This window comes from Macrotis lagotis, chromosome 1 (assembly GCF_037893015.1).
Source record: "Macrotis lagotis isolate mMagLag1 chromosome 1, bilby.v1.9.chrom.fasta, whole genome shotgun sequence".
In the NCBI taxonomy this organism is placed as follows: Eukaryota; Metazoa; Chordata; class Mammalia; order Peramelemorphia; family Peramelidae; genus Macrotis; species Macrotis lagotis.
This window is the reverse complement of record NC_133658.1, coordinates 47,904,243-47,925,575: the sequence shown is the minus strand read 5'-3', so window position 1 is coordinate 47,925,575 and position 21,333 is coordinate 47,904,243. Positions and strand designations below refer to the sequence as shown.

Here is a 21,333-nt window from a genome sequence, read left to right as displayed (position 1 = left end):
CCTATGCTTCCTCTGGTAATGAGTTCCAAAGTTTACTACCTACTGTGAAAAAGGCTATTTCCTTTTATTTCTCTTAAAACTTCTTTCAAGTTTCAAGGGTTGCCCCCTAGTCCTTGTATTCTGGGGTTTTGTGAAGAGGCCAGTGTTCATCCTTTCCCTCCATCCCTTTCCTGACTTTAGCGACTTTGATCATCTTCTTCCCTCAGCCTTCATCTTATCAGACTGGAGTCCTGAATTTTTTTTTTAGTCTTTTCTCACATATAAGCCCCTTCCATCCTCTTGATCTTTTCTGGACCTTTTCTTGAACCAAACACAATTAGAGGTTCAAAAGTTCTGTTAACATTTTTTTTCTTTTCTCTTCTTTTCACACTTGCAGACCTTTGGATCTCTGGGGTTCTTCTGAGACCAGAAAGACAGGAAACCAAACACAACAAGAAGGGCTCTTTTAATGGTATGTAGATGGAGAATCCAGTTAGGTTATCTTTGGAATTAAATTCATCTTATTTGAAAGAGATCTTCTCTAAAAATTTTCCTATATAATTACCTTTCTTAATAAATCATCAAGGAGTCTATCCTCCCTCAAATTTCCTGTTATTCCTTCAGCAAAATATATTGACAAATTAAAGGCAAATATGAGATGTATAATTCACGAGATCTGGGTTCAAATCTCAGCTTTGCCACTTACTCCCCATGTGACTTTTTTGATAATTTTGGACTTCAGTTTCTTCATCTGTAAAGTGATGGAGTTGGACTTGATGTTCCCCCCATGTTTCTTTGATCCTATGAAATTATCCAAGATATCCCTTCCCATCCTCCTAATGTTATCTTCTACTACATGGCAGAGATTACTGTTACCTTATAAATTCAATGGAATAGGGAGGGATAGGAGAGAAACCTGAGTATGTGATATCATTGGTGTAAGGAGCTCATAGCTGCAGCAGAAACTTCCTCTACCAATGGTGGTCAGCTTCTTCTTTGTAACTCAAAGTATTAGTGTGTTACCTGTACAACGGGCAGTTAATTTATTTGCCCAAGATCACATAGTTGGTATGTGTCAAAGGTGGGCCTTGAAACTAAGTTTGCCTAACTCTAAGATCAGCTTTCAGTTCACTACAGAATTTGTTCAAAAATTATGTCTTCCCTTGTTTGGTAAGGTTGAGCAGAATATTTCAAGAAATAATTCTAAGAGGGGTGATGGCAAAGAAATACACTACTTGATAGAAAAAAAAATCAGTATTTTACCTAAAAAAACAAGCAACTCAAATGGACTGTTATTTCTCTTGTCTCTCAAGGCAAATATCTTAATTCTTTTCCTTAAACTATAGCTTCTTTATTTCTATATCAGTTGTAGAGTTTTGTTTTTTTTTGCTGTTCAGTTGTTCTTTAGGATTCATAGATATAGAGTGGTGGTGGGGTGAATAGTTCATATAAGAATGAGGTAAGACCCTGGAAACGTACGTTTTATTGATAGCCAATCAGGAGGAATGTCCCAGTGCACATTTGGGTCAAATATTTGATATACCATGATTCCTCTAAAATATAATAAATTCCACTCATATATCTGTTAACTGCCTTGAGAGGCAGCATGGTATAGTGGCTGGTGTTGGGCTTAAAATTAGGAAACCCAAGCTTTAGGATCTTGCTTCTGACATGTCTTAATTGTTTAAGCCAGCAAAAGTTAATTTAACTTTCAGGCTCAGCTCCTCAATGGGAAAGTAGACTGCATTTGGAGTCAACAAGTTGGACTCAGATTTTAGTTGTGTGACCTTGGGAAAGTCACTTATTTTCTCCAGACCCTGCTTTAATAGTCTGTAAAAGGAGGGACTTGGTCAAGGTGCTATGCTTGTGGTACCTCAGAAGGTTGTGAAGGGGAACAAATGAGGTGATATATATATATACATATATACATATATACATATATATATATACACATGCATATATGTATATATATATATAACTGTGTCTTAAAAAAACCTTTTAATAAAATGTTTTATAAGACAGAACTGGTTACTCCTATCCTCAAGGAAACAGCAAACAAATAAATTGAGGTACCCAAACATAATTCCTGGTTTAGTAGATATAGAGATGATTCTGGATTTAAGAATACTGAAGTTCAAAACTAACTTTTACGACATACTGGATGTGATGGGCAAATCCTTAACCTCTCAGCATTTTGGCCAACTCTATAAATTTATATGTTGTCAATCTGAATCGGCAGAGAGTTTTTATCCCCTGAAAAACAGAACTGATCTTGTCCCTATTTCCATCCTCTCCTCCTCACCTTAATTTTTGCTTTCATGATAAAAAAAATTCGAAGTTAAGAAAAACAGAAGGCATTGACTGAATCCCTTGCTTCAACTTTAAATCCAGCCTCCTAGTCTTCTCCAGCTACCTCATCACTTCTGACCCAGGGACCCTCTTAGTGCAAGGTCGGCTGCCTGTCACGAAGGCATTGGTACAGTCCCAAAGACCTGGATTTCTCTACTGAGTATATTGGGCATCTCTCTTTGTGTGTATAAATGGTATGAACTGATTTTGTGGAATCACTGCAGCAAGTTGTAAATGATGTATGAAATGAAAAATTCCTGTCCAGTGCACAGAGAGAATATATACGATCGTCTGCAATTGCAGTGGTGCTGGCCTATTTGTTTTAATATTTCCTCAGTCAGAGACTGCTTCTTTTTGGTAAGTTCCCATATCGAAATACTTGCCATCTATGTACAAAAGAATGCCATATTTTAATATTTAAGCTGAATCTCTGGGTGTGATAGTATAATGAATATTAGAGGGAGTTTTGTTTTTACTTTTAATGCTATAAAATAATCAAGAGAGGAAACTGAGATCCATGTTGGAGGAATGTGATTATTTTCTTTCATAAACCCAAGAAAATAAAATAATTATTGGACATATAAAACAATTATTGGACAGAAAATTAGAAATACTGTTGTTTTTTCTCAAAAATAATATTCCCAGAGAATTATAGGTTATTCTATGAATTAATATCCTGAGAAATCTAAGAGCCTTCTGGATCTTTTGATGTGCAGGGAGGGTCACTGATAATTTCTGGGTGCTCAATGATGCCCAACACATCTTCTCTCATCACAATATAAGGATGAATGCCTTATCCCCAAAGTGTTTTCTTGTGACTGGATGTCCTTCCCACCTAGGTCCATGGCAAAACCTGGACTTGGAGCATGATTTGCACAAGTTTTCTCTGACCCTCAGTTTCTTCCTTTTAAGATGAAGGGATTGGAGTATATGATTTCTAAATATTTTTTGAACCATATATATATGTACATATATATATATATACATATATATATATATATATGTATATATATATATATCCTATGATTCTATGATTGATCTCAACAATAATCCACAATAAGGGGTTAGAAAACAGTGGACTGGATGCTTGGGTGCTTCCAGAATTTATTTTATTTTAACAACCAATATAAGTTTAATTTAATTTAATAAGCAGCTTCTTAGCTCCTATATATAAGTCTATTTGCAAGGGACTTACATTCTACAGGGGGAACAATATTTATAGAGATAAGTAAATTTTTAAAATGTATATATATGTATATATACAAATAAATACATATGTCTATATGTACATGCATCTATATATTAATCTCGGTCTCTACATATATATACACATACGTACACATGTATATATATGTATGTATATGTTATAGTGTATGTCTATATATATGTTCCTATCCACCCATCTATCCATCTATCCATCTATCTAACACCTATCTGTCTATCTGTCCATCTATCTATCCATCTATCCACCTATCCATCTATTTATCCGTCTGTCTATGTATGCATACATGCATGTATGTATGTATGTATCTATCTTTCCAACTATCCATCCTCTCTCTGTCTCTCTCTATCTCTGTCTCTCTGTCTCTCTGTCTCTCTCTCTGTCTCTCTCTCTCTTGCTCTCTCTCTCGCTCTCTCTCTCTCTCTGGTAAGTTCCCTGAGGGTGGGAACTGTCACCTCTTTTTTTTAATCCCTAGGATTTTTCATAGTCCCTGTCACATGGTTCTTAATAAACTGATTACTCTCTCTCTCTCTCTCTCCCTCTCTCTCTCTCCCTCTCTCTGCCTCCCTCCCTCCCTCCCTCCCTCCCTCCCTCCATATATTTCTGACCCTATCTACGTAATCAGACAGTAAAGTCCTTGAGGTCAGAAACTGTCTTTTGCCTCAGTTTGCCTTCCCAGAGTTCAGCACAGTTCCCAGCACATCATAGGCTCTTGATACATGTTTATTATTTGCTACCTCTACATCTATATGTATCTAAAGTCATTTCAGCATGATTTGGACTATATAGAACACCTGGAACTGCTCAATTGCTTAATATGATTTTGGGGTCTGGCTACATTTGTTCCTTGCTATTGCTCCCTTTCTCAAGTCCACCCCCATACTTTCAGGTAGTAGCAATTTTCTTCCCCCAGTATTTCTGTCTTGCCAATAAGTAGAAGGATGACACTGTTAAATGGGCCATTTAACTGAAGAATGGCATGTCAGACATTCGTTCTCTATATATGTAATGAGAGAGATGGATATAGGTTAATGTATGTATTTATAGAAATGAATATTACAGCTATTTTTGTGATATGTAAGACTAATGCCACTGTTGTATTTTTAAGTAAGTCTAAACTTCCCTTAAAGGAAAGCTGAGAAAAGTAGTAATTTGGAACTAGTTGGCTTAACTTAAAAAGCTCCCCTGTGACATCTGAGTGTTTAGTGCAATTGCTTCTTAGACTTCCTCATTAAAATATTGACTACTCTTTTTCTTCAGTAAATGGTAATCCCAGCTCCCATGTACATATATTTACATTTCACTGCAGGCAGCCTGCCAGGTTAGAAATAAAACCAATTTGTTAATATCACTATTTCCTTTGCAGAAATGAAAATATGCATTAAATTAAAGGTTGTTTAAAATATGAAGAAACAGTTCTTTTTGATAAAGACAATTTGTTTGTCCCCTCCTTCCTGTCATTCCCCTTTTTCTTTTGTTTTCTTATGGCTCATCTTGATCTATTGACTTCTCCCCATCATCTTGGTCTTTGACATTTAAACACAGAAGTTGAAGGGTCCTGAGTTCCAGATCCCCTCAAACCCAAAGCACCAAAAGACTGGTAGGTTCACCACCCCATCCCTCTTCTTCCCGTCTTCTCCAGGGTTGCACCTTTCACCTGAAGTCACCTTCAGGCAAAGAACCTGAAGACTAGTATCTCAGCTGTTTTTTTAAAGGAATGTGAGCAAATATTGTTAATCCTAGTGGATAACATGCTGCTGCTTGGAAGCATTCTCCCCAGAAATCTGAGAAATCTCAGGTCTGCAAGAGGGTTTCCATTTGATTTATGATTCATAAGTGGATCAGTCTTATTAAAATCCACAGGAGCCCTTTGTTCATTTAGTTACTCAAAGGGCTGCCCATGATTCACTTCTGGACCACGGCTCTGCACAAGAGCATCCTTCTGGAGGCCATAGCTGTTTGTTAAATAATCTCTCCATCAAAAGCAACTAATTATGCTTCCAAAAATCACAGAGTGTTAATAACATTAGAAGATTTTCCACAATATTCCACAATTGCCCAGTTAAGTAATTTCTCAATGGAAGAAAACACATAGTTAACCCTATTAACATACTTTGTGTTGCTTGGTTGTGACCATTCACAATGTTGAACTTTTTGTTGATTAATTGATTATCTGTCCACATTTTAAAATAACACCAAAATCAATAAACCAATGCGAGGGTTGTTCATAAATACTGCTGTTCAGTTTATCAGAAAAGAGAAATTAGAGTTGGTTTATGAAAAGAAAGTAATTCATTTTGTTAGTGTCCCATGATGTACTCTGTATTTCAGTATGATTTCCCCCCTACTGTTTTTTATCTTCAGAAAAGACAGCAATGCAGGTTGGAAGAGCGTGTTGGTTATACACACTTCCATACTGGCCTCACTCAGTTCTCATTGTGTGTGTGTGTGTGTGTGTGTGTTTGGGGTTTAGAGTAGAGAAGAAAAGATAAAATTGAATCATCCTATAACTTCTTTTTTGTCTTGAAAACTTTCAAGGACCAGAGCACTCAGAAGTTTTCTGATAAGGTCCAGTAATGAATATCTAAATTATAAGGAAGTCTTAATACTTTCCTTTCTGAATTTTGCCCTTTTCTAAATTTCTGCTTTGGTCATATCACATCTGGAAAATTCCATTCAGTTATTGGAATCATGTTTTAGAAAAGCTTTAGGAAGTTGGAGAACATCTAAATGTCAACCGATATAGTGAAGGGCATCAAGGTCATGCCATATTGACAAAGGAACTAGGGATGGTCATTTTGGAGAAAAAGATTTGAGTGTGGAGAGGAACAGGCAGCTTCTTTTAAATACTTGAAGGACTTCCATATAGCAAAGGCACAGACTTTCTATGTGGCCCCAGAGAGCATCCATTTTCCCAGTGAATGACTTCAATCCATTCCCATTTGTGCCATGGTTGTATGCCTTAGTTAAATCCATTGCCATTGCAACCAACTCCTCTTTCTAACTCAGCCATAGTTGTGTGACCCATTCGTGAGAGTCCAGTGACCTGACTGGCTTGGTTTTTGGTTCCAACTTTGGAGAGTGCCTTGATACTTCCCAGGAAGATGTATTTTGCTTGGCCATATTGTACCATGAGGGAAATCACCTCATCCAGCTGGTAAGCAATTTATGCCCTGAAGCATGAAGATTTCATAGCCCTTGTAATTTTATCCTTGCTAGTGTCGCTGCAGGTGCTATTTTTATTCATATAAATATTTAATCTTCTATAAAACTTATTAAGCTGTTGGCCTCAATAATATCCTTTGGCGGAGAGTTCCTAGGTTAAAGGGACATTGTGAAGTACAGCAGCTTAGCCCAAGATTACCATTTGGAATGAAAAGTATAAAATATGATTTGGGGAGATTTTTTTTAACTAATCAAACTCCAAACTGCATTGTTGGACTATAGGATTTACCTTCCAGTAATCCTAACAAGCTCAGAAACACTGGTAGGAGCCCAGTGGCCCAGCCAGCAAAATAATTTGAAACTAAACTGAAAGCAATTAACATATTTGCATTCTTTATAGAAAATGAAGCGAGAAGTTAAATAAAAATAGTGAGTGAATTTTTAAAAAGTTCTTAAAATCCAGTCTTTTAGGTTAACCTCTTAGCTTGGATCGTCATCTTCAAGCATATTTTTTTTTGTCCCTGAATCAGTCTCAAACTCTTTAATAAGTTGCCTTTCTTGTCTTCTTCTCAGGATGGGTGAGACTTCTCAAGTCCCTTAGTTAGATGAGATGACTTAATAAAAATGCATAATGATCTCTTCTTTCAATATCGGTACTTTGACTTTACAACGAGAGTCATGTAGAGCTTTGCCCAGTTATCTATGAATACACAGGCACCACAGAGTCACAGCAGAAAATTTAGATAGAAGCAGAAGCTTTAAAATAGATGACATTTTTTAGGTTTTTGCAAGGCAAATGGGCTTAAGTGGCTTGCACAGGGCCACACAGCTAGGTAATTTTTAAGTTGTCTGAGACCAGATTTGAACTCAGGTACTCCTGACTCCAGGGTTGGTGCTCTATTCACTGTGCCACCTTAGCTGCCCCCAAATAGATGCCTTTTTTTCAAAATGTGCTTTGCTTAATTTGTATGAATTTACTGTCCTTGTGGACTTGAATTTTCTTTGCTTTGTTTTATAGCCTTGGAGACATTCATTCATTTATTCCTTTATTTATCAATATAATCACTCATTCATTTATTTGTTAAGAAACTGAGTCTCTCCATCTCACCTAGTTTGGAAATGCAGTAGCCACTTACAAGCCTGGCCCCACTGAGGAAGGACAAAGGGAATACATAATTTTAAGCACTCACAATGTAGCAGAAACTATGCTAATTGTTTTATAAATCTTTTCTCATCTGATCCTTAAAACAGCCTTGGGAGACTGGTACTATTATAAATCTCTTCTTATAGCAGAGGAAATTTAGAAAGAGGTTAAATGGCTTGCTTAGGGTTGTATGGCTGGTAAGTATCTAAGACAGAATTTGAACTCAGGTCTTCCTTTCTCCAATCCCAGGATTCCATAACTGTGTCAGATCAACACTGAAACTTTAATTTGTTCTATTTTCTACCTGAGTTGGTTCATATCCTTCATGGCACTTCCTCCTCAACTCCTCCTGGAAACTACTTGCTCCTAAGAATTTCTGATGTTCCTTCTCAGCATTAGCCCTACTGAAGAGTAGAATTTCTCATCTCAAGTAATCCATCAACCTTAGCTTACCAGGTGCAAGATAGCTAACTTAAATTCAGATATATGTTGTCTTTAGAATTTCTCTGATCTATCAGTTTGGCAAACCTATCAGAAAATAAATTATGTTTAGTCTGAAAAGATTTGTTCTTAATAAATCCACACTGACTTTTAGTGATAGCAACCTTCCTAAAAAGATATAAAACATCTCTTTAATAAAACATTCTACAATTTTACCAGGAATCCGAGTCAGGCTCACAAGCTTGAAGTTTCAAAAATCTGTTTTCTTTTTTTAAAAATCATAATACTATTTTCATATCTCTGGTTCTGAGCCACCCTTTCTATTTTTCACTACTTTTCAAATATTACTCACAATAGTTTAGTAAATAAATATGTTACTTCTTTTTGATAGATTTGGGTATCATTCATTTAGAGCTAATAACATGTTCATTGAAGGCAATTAGATGAGCTCTTACCATCTCTTTCTTTTTCTTGCTTTTTGAATTTTTCTTAATAAATTTTGTTCATTTTCCCCAGTCTTGAAGATCATTTTGTTAGAGAAAAAAGAAATAAAATTAGCGTTAAGTGGTTTTATCTTCTTTTCAGAGCTACTGTAAAGTTGCTTGCAAGATCACAATATATCCCAAAGTCCCCTTTGGGCTTATTTGATTGGTTTCCTTTATATAAAGGTTGTGGGGTTCAGGTAGAGAGGTAGAAGATGGAGAGGGGAGAAGAAGAGGGAGAAGGAGGAGGAGGAGGAGGAAGAGGAAGAAGGAAGGAAGGAAGAGAAGGAAGAAGAAAAAGAAGAAAGAAGGAAGAAAAAAGAAGATAGAAGGAGGAGAAGAAGGAAAAGGAGGAGGAGGAGAGGAGGAAGAGTAGGAGAAAGGGAGAAGAAAAATTATGCAGATTTGGGATATCAGTAATTAACCCCCAATGTACAGAATGAAAAACTAAAAATCTGTAAATTAGTCTTGGAGAAATGAGAGTTGCAGTCACCTAGTTAATATATGACAGAGGCAAGATTTCAACCCAGGTCTTGATTGAAAGCCAAACCCCATATCTATTATATTGTATTTGCTCCTTTTTCATGGCTTTTATGGTAGCATTCTACTGCACTTATCCTTTTAAAACTGATGAGGCCCACGAACATTCATATAGGTCTGTTTTGATAGATCTTCCTTTCCTTCTTTACTGGAATAATTTGTGCCATCAGAATTTCATTCTTGAGAACTCATTTTTCTTATTCTGACTTGAACTATAGAATATTATTAGACACAGAATTGGCCAATAAACATTTATTTAGTACCTACAATGTTCCTGGGACTGTGTGAAACTCTGTTGATAAAAATAAGGAAAATACAGATAATCCCTACTCTCAAGGCTTTTAAAAATCTTAAAATTCTTAAAAGGTAAGATAATGCAAGAAACGGAAATGCCAAGGTGCATCAGAGGGTATCTGGCTTGGGGACATGATGACTGTGGATTTGAAACTAAGTAAACCAGCTGGTAGGAAATGAAGAGTTGGCTGGAAATTCAAAACTCTCCATAAATGGAAGCTTTGGGAGAATTTTTTTTTTTTTTTTGCTCTGTCCTCTCAGCCTCCAAATCATAGGGAGAAGCAACCAAGGGTACAATTGAGGAATTGAACACCAAAGCTGAAGTAATCTCCAAACTGATGAGATTTCTGGTGAAAAGTTTATTTTTGCAAAAGCAAAATGTTTGAGCAGTTGAAACCATGTAGAGTAGCTGGTGGGAAATGATTTATTAGATCATGGGATCCTGAATATATTTTCTCTGAGGAAGCATTTCCCAAATTCAGTGTCTCCCTTTCCTTCTCTTCTCATAAACTCTAATATTATATGACCATTTCTAACATTTCTCATAATTTCTTCTTCAGAAGTTAATTTCTTGGGGTGACTAGGTGGCACAGTGGATAGAGCACCGGCCCTGGAGTCAGGAGTACTTGAGTTCAAATCCGGTCTCAGACACTTAATAATTACTTATCTGTGTGGCCTTGGGCAAGCCACTTAATTCTGTTTGCCTTGCAAAAAATAAATAAATAAATAATATAATAAATTATATATATAAATTTTATATAAATTATAAATAATATAATAAAAATAAATAATAAACATGTCCAAAAAAGATTTCTGCTTATCACTTCTAGTGCTTTGTTTAGAAAACAACATTATCATTAACTAAGTAAGAAACTTGTGAACTTGTTTGGTTTGGAAAGCAAGGTCTAAAATATATCTGGATTGTTGAAATGTTGCTTTTCTACATTATCATGCCTCCATACCAGGTTTATGCTGTTTCTGAAACTCATCACCTATATCCTCTTTTTGGCCAGGTGGTCAGTAGGATATTCCCATCACTTTAACATTTTTTTTATTTCTCTCTCTCTCTCTATTGATTCTTTACTAGTCATGGTCATCTGAGTTTTATTCTTCTTGAATATAATTTCCTGTGATTTGCTAGTCTTTTCCATTGATAATCTTCTTCCTACTTCATACTGCTACTTTATGTAATATCAAACTTAGTGGATATACAAGCCAACTTATTTCCTTACTTCCTCCTTTTGTGGTTAAAGTCTTCCTGATTAAATAATTAATTTAAAATTCACATACTTTTTTTTATAAACATTTTAAAATATTTCTTGCTTGTCAATTTATTAGAATCATGAATAAGGAACTTCTATGGGGTGTGATATGATTTGACTAGCACACATAGTACTAGAGTAATAATTAACAATGATTGATCAGAACGGGGCAGAGCCAAGATGGTGGTGTGAAGGCAGTATTTCCTGGGAACTTCTTCCCTCCACAGACTCCAAAAACCAACAAATGATGACTCTAGCCAAAATTTAGAGGGTCAGAACCCACAGAAAGACTGAGTGATACATTTTCCCAGTCCAAGATAACTTAGAAGTTCCGCGGGAAATGTGTGTTTCACTAGGACCTGGGGTTGGAAAAAAAAGCCACAGCCACAGCACAGCACAGCACAGCCCAGTGCAGCCCAGACCAACCCAGCCCAGAGATCACTGGAAACAGCTTGGAGGGATGGTGAGAGAACTCTGCTACACCAGAATGAGTGTGGAGTGAGGAGCATCGGCCACAGAATCTGCAGCGAGAATCTGGAGAAAGCAACCTACACCCCCAGAGATGGTAAGGAGTCAGGGAAGACTGTAGAGATTTCTTTGCTCTCCCTTGGGGTAGGACTCTTCTATTTGCCCAAACTCAGATCCAGGTTGCAGTTTGGGCTTCCATACTAAGATAGCAGGATCCTCCTTATAGCTCCAGGGCAGAGGGAAGTAGGGGGGGGCATCTACATATCAAGGCACAGTCAAGACAGCATAAGACCATGGAAGTATAAAGGTCCCAGTGGGGTGTCCCCCCTAAAAAAACCCCAAAGCCTTGGAAGTGCTGTCTTGGGCTGAGGAAATGAGTAAACAGCAGAAAAAAAAAGAATCTGACCATAGAGAATTCCTTTAGTTCCATGGAAGATCAAAACACATACTCAGGTGATGACAAAATTGAAGCTTCCATATACAAAACCTCCAAGAGAAAAAAGAAAAATGGGCTCAGACTATGGATGAGCTCAAAAAAGACTTTGAAAAGCAATTAAGGGAGGTGGAGAAAAAATTGAGAGGAGAAATGAGAGCAATGCAGAAAAATCATGAAAACCAAATCAACAGCTTGGTGTAAGAAATACAATACTGAAGAAAATAACATGTTAAAAACTAGTTTAGGCCTAATGGAAAAAGCAAAACAAAAGGCAAATGAGGAGAAGAATGTCTTAAAAAGCAGAATTGGCCAGCTGGAAAAGGAAATAAAAAACCTCTCTGAAGAAAATAACCCCTTCAAATGCAGAATGAAACTAAAGGAAGCTGATTACTTTGCAAAAAATCAGGAAGAAATAAAACTCTTCCAAAAAAAAGCCAAAAATTAGAAGAAAAATATGAAATATCTCATTGGAAAAACAGATCCAGGAAAAATGATTTAAACATTATTGGGCTAACTGAAAGCCATGATCAGGAGAAAAGCCTAGACTTCATTTTTCAAAAAAATAATACAGCAAAATTGCCCTCAGATCCTAGAAGCAGAGGGTAAAATAGAAACAGAGAGAATTCACTGGTCACCTCCTAAAAGAGATCCCAAAATAAAAACTTCCAGGAATATTATAGCCAAATTCCCAGACTCCCAAATCAAAGAGAAAATTCTAAAAGCTGCCAGAAACAAACAATTCAACTACTGAGGCTCCATAGTCAGTATCACACAGAATCTGGCAGCATCTACATTAAGGGCTCGAAGGGATTGGAATATGATATTCTGGAAGGCAAACGATCTTGATTTAAAACTGAGAATCAACCACCCAGCAAAACTGAACATCCTCTTTCAGGGGAAAATATGGATTTTCAATAAAACAGGGGACTTTCAGACTTTCCTATTGAAGCAATGAGAGGTGAACAGAAAGTTTTATCTTCAAGTACAGGACTCTGGTGAACCATAGAGGGAGTGGATGAGAAGGACTAACTATGAGGAACTTAATGTTATGGAACTGTTTGTATTCCTGCATGGGAAGAAGATATTGATAACTCATATGAACTTTCTCATTTATAAGAGCTGTTAGAAGGAACATATATAGACCAGACATAGGAAGGAGTGGAATATAATGGTATGATGTGGTAAAGGGATGGAGTCAATGGGTGATAAGGAAAAGTACTGGGAAGAAGAGAAAGGAGAGGAAGAAGGGGCTAAGAAATTTCACATGAGAGTCAAGAAAAAACTTTTTCAATGGAGTGGAAAGGGGGAAGGCAAGGGGGAATGAGTGAACCTTCATTCTCATCAGAAATGGCTCAGAGAGGAAATAAAATGCACATTTAATAGGGTGAGAAAATCTATCTTACCCTAGAGAAAAATAAGAAGAAAGGGATGGGATAAGGGGGAATGGGGGGAGGGAAAGGGGAACAGGTGACAGAAGAGAGGGAAGACTGAGAGAGAGGGTACTCAAATTCAACACACTTTTGGACAGGGTCAGGATAAAAGGAGAGAACAGAATAAATGAGAGTGGGGAGAAATAGAGTGGAAGTACAGCTAGTTATAGCAACTATGGGAAAAAATATTGAAGTAATTTCTCTGGTGGACTTATGATAAAGACAGCAACTCATCCCAGAGACAGAGTCATAGGAATCTGAACACAGACTGAAGCACATTAAAATTTTTTTTCTCTCTCTATTCTTGAGGTTTCTCATCTTCTTGGGGGGGGGAGAGGGGTTTATGTTTACTCTTATAACACATTCAATTTACATCAATGTATATAGCATGGAATCAATGTAAAGACTATCAGATAGCCTTCTTTGGGGGGGGGGAGAGGGAAGAAATTGTAAAATTCAAAACCTTCCAAAAATGATAGGTACATATTACTATTGTATATAATTGGAAAACAAGTAAAATGTTAACAAAAATAAAACAGTGGTTGATCAGGGCTTTACCCAAAGATGTCAACACTGGGAGCACTTCCTCTCTATTTGCCAATTTTAAACTGATTTTACCTCAGGTCTCAGAATTCCTAGTTAGAGTTTTGTATAGCCATATCTTCTATTTCTAATAAGCTTTGTCCCTAAAATTCAGAAATCACTTAGAGGAATTTTAAGAATATAATGGACTAATATTTGATGGTGCATAGATTATTTGAAATGGAAATTTAGATATGTGTTAAGAAGTAGAGTTTCTCAAACAAAGAGTATTGAAGAAGACTGCTTTGTAGAATAACTGAGGCTGCAGAGAATTTTAGTCCCTCAGCTTATTTCCATGTAATGTTTTTAAGGTGTAAGATTCTAAAATCTCACAAAATGATAAATCAAATAAATGTTTGGAAATGATGAGATTATTAAGTGGGTAATGGGGATTTTTTATAAGGGAAATTTTGTGAGTTTTTAACCTTTTAAGGGAAAACTGATTCATTGAGTATCAGGAGGTTTTGATTATAGCTTCTGAAAATAAAATGAAGAAACTAACCATAGCAGAGTGAAGGGTGAAGATCATGGAAGTTGAAGAATCATCAGGGGACAGAGGAGCTCAGGAGCAGAAGTAATCTGCTAACAAGAAGGTTTCAGCTACTAGATTCTTGATTGACTGGTTAAAGGCTCAAGGTCATTGGAAGAAAGTTTCAGTTTCAGTAATTGCCCTATAGTGTGCCATTTACAGTATGAGAGAGGTGAAGGCTCTCAGAAGGACCTATTGATCTTAGCTGTCCTATCTGGTTTGATAGGGAAAAGCAGAAAGGGAAATGGGAAACTTTGCAGCTGCTTTATGATATAGGAAATGATGTTGAGATGTAGTTGGAAGATGCATAATCCTGGTGAATGAAGAGCTGGCTGGGCTTGTATGCATTATTCTTAGTTCTTTGCCATGACCTTGATTTATGAGTTGATTATATATCACAGAATTCTAGTTGCTAAAGATTTGGGGGCTTGTCTGTATTGTCCAGAGAATCAACCTGATAAACTTTGCAGTTTTCTGACTTAAAGAAAATTTCTAGCCATGGGATAACCCATTCTCAGTGCCCTTTTAAGGTTGGTTGTGAGTTAAAATAATTCTATATAATAGGAGAGTGTGGCATAACAAAAGTATTGCAATCAACAGAGAAGTGGTTTTATAAAGTACATATATTCATAAATGGACCCATGACAATCCAAATTTATGGGTTATCCCAAGTCTTATGTCCCTCCTTGCTAGATCTCTCTAAGTATGTGCCCACTCTCCCACACAGGTATTGAATGCATTAATGGAAAAGTGTGACCCATGTTTATATGTGACCCATGATGCATTCATTATTTATATATTCGCCTTATAGCATACCTGTGGTGTGACAGTTGCTTTCACCTTACTGTTAAATAAACAGCTATGCTTACAATCTAATATATTATCATTGTGCATGGTTGATTGTGTAAATGGAAATACACTGGCTGGAACTCAAGAGTTAGAGTGATGAGAAGGGTAACATGGAGCAGCTAGCTTGGAATCAGGAGGAATTCATCTTTCCGAGTTCAATTCTGGCTTCAGATACTTAAAAGCTGTGTGATTCTGGACAAATTACTTACTATTTGTCTCTGTTTCCTCATCTGTAAAATGACTCAAAGAAGGAAGTGGAAAACCACTCTAGTCTCTTTACCAAGAAAACCCCAAATGGGTTCAAAAAGAGTTGGACATGATTGTACAAGGGGCATTATATTCACTTGCAGCTTCCCTGAGAGAGCCTGAGTGTAGCCACATCATTATGGTCTGATTCCAGGAACCTAGAACAGTCATTCTGAGAGCTTGCTGTGTTGAGTAAGCCAACTAGAGAGTGTGAGTACAAACTGGAAACACCCCAACTAGATTACCCACATAACAAGAGGACTTGAAATCTTAGAATAATTTTTAAAAAACTTTTTCAAATCCCTTACTCCCCATATCTAATTAGCTATCAAGGCTTATAGCTCATATATCACTTGGCTTCTCAATATTATCCTATCCTATGCTTGTTTTGACTGTATGTAACCTCAAAATTCATCCACCTGTGCCTCTCCTTTCCAATCCTTCTTCCCCACAACTACCTAAATGTAAGATAAACTTCTTAATTCACAAGTCTAGCCATATAATTTTCCTACTCCAAAATCTTCAATTGCTAACCATCTATAGAATAAGATAAAAATCATAGTAGCATTTAAGGCCTTCTACAATCTGGTTTAACATTCTCTTCCAGGCTTGTTTCTTCCTATTCCCCTTTTACCTGCTTCATGCATTCTGTTTTCCGGCTAGAATACAATTAGCAATTTCATAATAGTAATTTTCCTAATTTATTTTGCATTGTCCTACCACTGTACCTTTTTACAGGTCACTTGTTCTCTAGTTCATCCTGATGATATTATTCTTTTCCTTCAAGGTTAAGTTCAGGTTCCACTACATCTATGATGACTTCCATGATTTCCTTAGTTTCCCTAAGGGATCTCCCCAAATTTCCTAGGACTCTTTTGCGCCTATCTTCTGCCTTGAATCATATGTCAACTATTATATTTTAAACTCACTGAGGGCAAAGAGTTTCATCACTGTAATTTTAGGGGCTAGCACAGCTTAGTAGACATAATAAATGAGTGTTGGTAAATGCTTGGCAAACCTCAAAGCACATAAAAATACTAATTACTATTACTATTAATAAAGATAATAATAAATTGGACACTTGAATTACAGTGAGCTCTGTGAATATTTTTTAATATTTATTTTATGGATATTTTGAATTTAAGATTATTTTGTGAAAACTTATTTTAATAAATAAATCATGTACTTAGCCATTTGGTCATGATAAAGGGGTAAAACAAGGATAGGTTATTTCCATCAAGGTTATTTTTGCTCTTTGCGTATTTGAATACTTTGTTATTGGGTTGCTAGGGGTCTTTTGACCACTGGCGCATTAATATGTGTCTTTGCTTATTTTTTTCAGGCTGAAACAGGTTGCAGCTCTATTTTCAATGACTAATTTGTGGGGTTTTTGCAGTGCCTTTAAATTCATGTTCTAGCAATACCTTGCTCTCATTTTGGTAAGCTCATGGCACATTCATAAATAAAGTAAGTTTGTCCCTTAGGCTAGAGAGACCAAGATGGCAGAGAGGATAGGATTTCAAGCTCAGTATAAATGAAAGTGTGGATTGGTGCTATTTGCTGGTATTTACTGATTAATAGCCTCTTCAACCAACTATAAGTTCTTAGCTCAAGGCTCAGGGCAGAAGGTAGATAATGTTTATCTGTTAAAGAGAACTTAATTTTTTATAGAGCTTCTCACATGTTGGACTTAATAAGAAATCTTTTGCTTTAATATTTATAACATTGGCTCAGTATATCACTGAACTAAGGGAGGGGCAATAAGCATTTATTAAGTGCCCACTGTATGCCAGTCACTTTGCAAATATTATTTCATTTGGTTTAACTAATGCTCAACATTCTTCCCAAGTCTAATCCCGTCATTAATTGTGGTTCTTTATTTTAGATTGATGCTACTCAGGCAAATTTGGCAAAATTTCATCTCTCCCTACTGACACTGGAATTTGGATTCAATCTGAGAAAATGTCAGTTAATAGACAATATTTATTAAGCACTTTTTATGTGGCTGTCAACATGCTAAGCAATGAGGATGCAAAGGAAGGCAAAAATTGCCTCTGCCCTCAAAAAACTTCTATTCTTATAGGGAAGTCAAAATGTAAATCACTATAGACATACAAGATATAAACATATTTTGTAAGGCTATAGTGATTATATATATATATATATATATATATATATATATATATATAGAGAGAGAGAGAGAGAGAGAGAGAGAGAGAGAGTGAGAGAGAGAGAGAGAAATGAGAAACAGTGAGACAGAGAGAGAGGAGGGGTGAGAGAGAGCAAGAGAGAAGAAAAGAGAAAGATGAAGAAAGAGAGAGACAGACAGAGATGGAGAGACAGGGAGAGAGACAGGAGAGGAGAGGAAGGGGTGTGAAAGAGAGAAGAAAAGAAAGAGAGACAAAGAGAGAGAGAGAAAGAGAGAGAGAGAGAGAGAGAGAGAGAGAGACAGACAGAGAGAGAGAGACAGAGAGACAGAGAAACAGAGACAAAGGGGCAGAAAGACAGAGAGACAGACAGAGACAGAGAGAGAAAATGGATAGTAATCTCAGAGTGGAAGGTAGGGTGGGGTGTGAAGGACCAGGAAAGGTTCCATACAGTTCAAAATTGAAGTGTCTTGAAGGAAGTCATGGAAATTGATGGGCAAAGGTGGGGAGAGAATGTCTTCCAAGGATGAAGGATAACCAAGAATGTTCCTATACAAAACCAAATAGACCATTGTAGAATACATGGAAGGGATAAAAGAATAAGAAGACTCAAAACATAGGAAGGGAGTCAGTTATGTAGGACACAAAACAAACAGAGCCTTGAGGGACAACTCCAGTTAGTATGTGTAACATAGATGGAGATCTAGCTAAAGGAATTGAAGAGTAGTCCAACTCCTTATAGATGAGAGATCTTGTCTCGTAAGTCGAGAAAGGAATGAGTATTGGAGAGAAGACAGTCACCAGGGTCAAATGCTGAAGAGACATTAAGAAGCAGGAAGAGTGAAAGAAAGGATTTTAGATCTGAACTTTAAGAAATCATTGGCAGCTTTTGAGAGGGCTGCTTCAGTGGAACAATTATTTCAGCAGTTATATCACAGAGGATTTAGAAGAGATTGAGAGGAGAAGAAATGGAGGTGCTCAGTGGAGGATTTCTTAAGGAATTTTGCAGAAAAGAGAATGGAGGGAAAGGGGTCATGATAACAGGTTTTTTCCCCTTCTTTTTCCTTTTTCTATCTTCTGTTTTCTCAATGTGAAACTCAGCTATTTACCTCTACACCATCCAATATCACCAGCCCTTGCATAGCTAGCAATTTTCCAGTTCAGAGAAATTTCTTTTGACTACTTACACCCTTTGTTTAATAGGTCATGTTTACCATTTGTAATATTTTCTAACATAGCACATCTATTATTTATATCTTTTGAGAGAGGGTTATGATGCCATGAAACATTAAACTATTTGACCCAAATTAGAAACTGATATGTCTCCTATAGAGTCCAGGTGTGAATCCTGTGACTACCTCTGGGAAGTGACGATGATGATGATGATGATGATGATGATGATGTTTATCCTTGGTTCTTAACGAAGACCATGACATCAGGGGGGTGATGCCAAGGCAAGCATATGGGATGTAGGCCATTGATAACAGTGCAGTTGCGATTTGTTCTCTTATAAGTGCTTATCCTATATTATCTCAGGATCTAAAGATCCTGTAAGCTAGCCAGAGTAATTAGTAGTAGACTATTGTTAGAGATCAAAAAACTAAAACCTAATTCAAGGGACTTTTCTAAAGTCATACTGAAAATGAGTAGGACTGGCCCTGGAAGCCAAACTTCTACTTTGTCCTACAATCACTTGGAGGAGTGGTGAGAGTATTCTGGTCTTGGCAATGGTAAATTCTGACTCTTAGGTAAGGGACATCTTAACACTTATCATGAATGACCCTGTAGGGATTTCAAAATGACATCAAGGGAAGTATAAAGTAGTTTGGACCAAAAGAAGAGTGAATAACAATTGTGTGTGTGTGTGTGTGTGTGTGTGTGTGTGTGTGTGTGTGTGTGTGTTTGGGGTCCTATGTGTGTGGTAAAGGGGTAAGTAGAAGATTCTAGGAGCAGGTGTTAAAAGGCAACAGTCCCCTCAACTCCCTGTCTGTGGAGTCGCTAATCAGAGAAGTCTTTTTTTTTTGGAAGGGGAGGGGTGACCCTGCTGAGTTTTGGAGTACGCCTGCAGCAGCTTTTAGCAAATCACAATCCCAGCAGTAGTCTCAGCTTTGAAGAAAGATTTACAAATCTCTCACTGCTTTATAAATATCTGCATTTATATCTTAAAAAAGAAGAAGAAAAAGCCCCTCACTGTTGGTCTCAGCCTCCTCGCCCTCTTTTCCCTCCCCCACTTCCCCTTTTTTTCTTTTCCTCTTTCAGGAATTAAAGATTGTGATGTGTGCAGGAAATGAGGGTCTATAAAATTGTGATAAAATGTTCCTGCAAAATTGCCTTTGAATTTTCGCCTTGAATTGCAGGCGAAATGAAATTGTTCGCTTTCAGCTCTGCTTTGTTTTTTGACCCCTTTTTGTGAATTCTCAAAGGAAAGAAACATATTCCCATCTTTTATAGTAATCAAATTTATCTGGCATCTCTCAGCGTCTTGAATTACTTATGCTAGAGTTGGCCAGCCTTGGGAAGGCTGGAGCTGTTTTATTTATTTATTGTTCTAAAGTGAGGGTTTTTGACATGAGGTCCCCACATTATCCTAGGGGAGTATAGAGAAAAAAAAAATCAGAGAGAGCTTCCTGCCTTCATAGATGTGACTGTGTACATCCATGCACATATATACTTGTGGAAGATGTCCTTAAGTTGAAGTAGGATCAAATGAACTTCATAATCATAGCCCAATGCTTTCTCATGAGAGGTCAACTAAATTCATGTTACTGCTGTTTAATTATGTGTATAAAGAGTAATCAGGGGAAAGGTTAAAAAAAAGGAAGCTGCCCATTGACAGAGATGCTAATAAAAATCACTGATATAAACCCATTTAGTAATTATTCTCTACTATACTGTCAGGTTGTTGTTTTTTGACCACATGTAGAGGAAAAAGAGTCCTTTATATTCTATAACAGGTCATTGATCACCTTTTTATTTTTATTTTTATTTCTAAATATGAAAAGGTCTGTGGCATCAAATGTGCTGTGATCAAAGATTAAACTCAACCTGTCATATGCACCTCCATTCAATCAAACCCAGCTTTGGGTAGTATCTACCCCTCAGAGCTTTTGAAACCTTATCATCCGTGCTTTCCTTTTATATTTCCTGTCCCTCAGGTCTATCGGTAGAAAACTCAGGCTGCAGGTGCACACTTACCCAAACCAGGCTTCACTTATTAAGCCAAATCTTTCCCATTTTAAGTAAATCAAATTATTGCTAATAATAACTCACATTTATAGAGGGCTGTAAGGTGGCAAAGCACTTCCCTCACAATAATCCTAAATAAAACATGGGTATCAATGACAATATCCAGTGGTACTTTTGCACACTGTCTTAGCCTCGGGCTAAAGTTAAAATTAGCTGGGAGAAATTAATTTTTAAAAAAATCATCAATAAATGCCTTCTCCATTCTTTAGTTATGTAAATATTCAGGAAAATATATTGTTTTACACACCCTTAAAGTCCTTTTTTGTGCCTATAAATTCCCCAAATACAATGAATAAATTATGAAATGTTATAAATCATTATTTCAGATTTTTCTAATCCCTTTACAAAAAATAATGAAGGCTCTCAGTGGGAAGGGTTTGGTTTGTAACAAATATGTACCATTGTCCTTTATTAATACTAATTTCCCCAACCTTTCGACATCTGTATCGAATGTGCTGCTAAAATTATTTCAAAACGCCTTCCTTGGGACTGTTTTAATTTGAAGCACCAAGAAAAGAACCC

General features: G+C 36.7%; 1 long non-coding RNA gene across 1 annotated transcript in view; it reads left to right on the top strand.

The window, feature by feature from the left end:
* The first annotated feature begins 374 nt into the window (after positions 1-374).
* The window catches only part of LOC141513278 (uncharacterized), a 545,077-nt gene continuing 524,118 nt past the window's right edge, over positions 375-21,333 (top strand). Inside the window, exon 1 of the long non-coding RNA XR_012475754.1 lies at positions 375-451. This is a non-coding gene — a long non-coding RNA (uncharacterized LOC141513278). The remainder of the gene's footprint in view (positions 452-21,333) is intronic.